This window comes from Myotis davidii, unplaced genomic scaffold (genome assembly GCF_000327345.1).
Source record: "Myotis davidii unplaced genomic scaffold, ASM32734v1 scaffold163, whole genome shotgun sequence".
Taxonomy (NCBI): Eukaryota; Metazoa; Chordata; class Mammalia; order Chiroptera; family Vespertilionidae; genus Myotis; species Myotis davidii.
The window spans coordinates 193,036-196,383 of NW_006295056.1; the positions used below are offsets into that span (position 1 = coordinate 193,036).

Consider the following 3,348-nt stretch of genomic DNA (forward strand, 5'->3'; position numbering starts at 1 on the left):
TTATTTTATTCTTATGAAGAATAAGGAAATGGTGGCTACGGGGTTTCTCTTTGTTCACCTTCCCTACTGCATAGAAAACAGTTTAAGAGTACTTCCCAGGAAACTGTTTCTGACCTCCTGCCCCTCGCTTTCCACCAGACACTAGTAACAACATCAAATGCCACTTCTTAGCATTAAAAATTAGATATTATCTAGCATTAGGCTCTGCATAGCATAAGGTAAAGGGGCTTTTTGGCAGATAGCCAGGTAACTAGCTCCATGCTGACCAAACAGGACCATGCGAAGCCTCACTGAAGAGTCCTGGTTATGCTTCTAAAGTTTCTCTCATCTTTGTTATAGGAAAACCTGTCAAAAGAGGAATTTAATATTTCCATTTTAGGTGTTCGTTTTTAAATTTTTTTTACCACCCCCTACAAGTATACCAACTCTTTCATTTAACAAAGCCATTATCACACCAAGGTGAAGGCTACGTAGAGAAAAAAATCTCATTCAAAGTAATAATGCCGTATTGATGGCTTTCTGTGCTAATAATTTTGAGGATGAGAATAGAGTGACACCAAATGACCATTTCTGAAGTCTACTAGTCAATATGCTTTTGTTCTATTAAGCAAGAAAAAAAAAAGATCACGTTTTGGTATTAGAATAAAATTTGGTAAGTATAACTAGAATACTGCAACTTTTACTTTGTGAGTAAAGTATTTCTAATGTCTGTCAATAGGGTATGAACTGTTTTAAAAGTTTTCTTGCTTAAACAATCATAAATATTTCAGTGCTATTCACAGATTACAGATCACAGAAAAATATTTTTAAAACAATGGAAGGCTACTTCTCCAGCATAACCACACAGAGTTATTTTTTATCAGACACATTAATTAATCAATGCAGTGGAAAGGGGTCATCGCTGATAACACACAAGCCATCCACACAATTCTCCAGTAAGCATCTCCAGTTAGCATGTCCACTTGTTGTGCTAACTGATAACCCTTTGAACTACTGTCTCATCTTTCTCTTTACCTATAAATATCTCAGAGAAACTCTTATAATTATGGTCCCTATTTACTTACTGTACAATTTCTTCTCAGTCCACTGGAATCCAAATTTTACCCTGAGCTTTTCCAACAATGTTCTCCTTAAGTTTATTGGTGACCACCTGCCACAGGTAAATGTTTCCCTCATCAGAAATGGTAAAGAGGAAAGAGAAAGGGTGGAGCAGGGTTTCCCTGGTCAATGGTTCATGCTTGTGCCAGACTTCCTAGGTGCTATGGCCTGGGGACTCCCCATCTAACCTCTTTCAGGAACTCCTAATCAGGTGCAGGAAATGCTAATTAGACATCCAACCAGGTGAGAAAAATGGGTGAGAAGGAGCTGTTGGAGCTACAATCGAACCCAGATACTCTCAGGGGGGTTGGGAGAACACCACAAAGCAAAAAGCTTTTTATATAGTTTTCATTAATCAGAGTTACCTGCCGGAAGCCGGTCCACCCTTGTTGCTTGACACAGTCGCTGCAGGGAAGAAACATCTGCACAGCTTATGTTTCAAGGGACCTGGCGTATATGGCATATGTTTGCTCCCCCTCTTAACACTATGTGTTTTAAACAGGATCACATCCCCGAGAAAGGTTGTTTGCCCAGGTGAGGATTTTTCCCTGAAGTTAGGGAGGGAATAAAATCCCTGAACTAAGTGCCAGGCAGGTAGTTAATCACTTTAACTACAAACAATCACGCTTAAGCTACATAATCTTTACTCCCTGGAATGGAGATAAGAAACACCCTAACCTTTGGAATAGAAATTGATAGGATTAAAATCAACTGGTATAAATACAGATGTAACAAGACAATAAAACACAGAACCTGGCTGGAGATCCTGGCTAGGCTGCTGATCAACTGAACACTGTCTCCGTGTCACTCCTTCTTCACTGACTCCGTCCACACCTTTGGGAACCCCTGGACCTGCTGGGGTTGGACCCCAACAATTGGCACCCAGCAGGTGCCACGGCCACCATCATGTCAGACACGGACAGCAATGAAGATTCTACTGGGGGCTGTCCATTTTCTTTAACTGGATTCCTTTTTGGCAACATCAGTGCAGCCGGGCAGCTGGAGGGGGAAAGCATCTTGGACGATGAGTGTAAGAAGCATTTGGCAGGCTTGGGGGCTTTGGGTCTGGGCAGCCTGATCACTGAACTCACGGAAAATGAAGAATTGACTGGGAATGATGGTGCTCTGGTAAATGATGAAGAATGGATCAAGAGCACAGAAGATGCTGTGGACTATTCAGACATCAGTGAGGTTGCAGAAGATGAAAAGTCAGAGATACCAGCACACAATGAGGAGCTTACAGTCCCTTTGCCACTCAGAATATGATGATGATGACTATGATGCTGATTGTGAAGACTGATTGAAAGTTGATGCCTCCTCCACCTCCACCCCCAGGACCATTAAAGAAGGATAAGGATCAGGATGTTATTACTGTTGTGTCTGAAGATGGAGAAGGCATTATCTTGCCCTCCATCATTGCCCCTTCCTCTATGGCCTCAGAAAAAGTGGACTTCAGAAGTTCCTCTGACTCAGAATCTGAGATGGGGCCTCAGGAAGCAACACAGGAAGAATCTGAGGATCGAAAGCTGACCCTACCATTGGCTGAGATTATGCAGCATGATGCTACTAAGCTATTGCCAAGTGTCACAGAACTTTTCCCAGAATTTCAGCCTGGAAAGGTGTTATGCTTCCTACGTCTTTTTTGACCAGGAAAGAATGTCCCATCTTTTTGGCGGAGTGCTCGGAGAAAGAAGAAAAGGAAGCACCATGAGCTGATACAGGAAGAGCAGATTCAGGAGGTGGAGTGCTCAGTAGAATCGGAAGTCAACCAGAAGCCTTTATGGACCTACGACTATGATCTGCCACCACCTCCAGAGCAGTGTCTCTCTGATGATGAAATCACAATGATGGCTCCTGTGGAGTCCAAGTTTTCCTAGTCTACTGGAGATATAGATAAAGTGACAGATACCAAACCAAGAGCAGTTGAGTGTTGTTATGGGCCTGCCCGACTGTGGTATGATATGCTGGGTGTCCCTGAAGATGGCAGTGGGTTTGACTATGGCTTCAAACTGAGAAAGATAGAACATGAACCTGTGATAAAAGGTAGAATGATAAAGGACTTTAGGAAATTTGAGGAAAGCAGTGGCACTGATCCTCTGGCTGATGAAAACTTCCTGATGGCGACACAACAACATTGGGAGGATGGTATCATTTGGGATGGGGAGGATGTCAAACACGAAGGGACAAAACCTCAGTGTGAAAGCCTGGCAGGCTGGCTTCCTTTCATCATGACTAGAAATTCCATGGCTT

The 3,348-nt window shown here is 42.8% G+C and overlaps 1 pseudogene; it reads left to right on the top strand.

Moving 5' to 3' along the window:
• Positions 1-1,350: 1,350 nt before the first annotated feature.
• LOC102757549 overlaps positions 1,351-3,348 on the top strand; it is a 4,674-nt pseudogene continuing 2,676 nt past the window's right edge.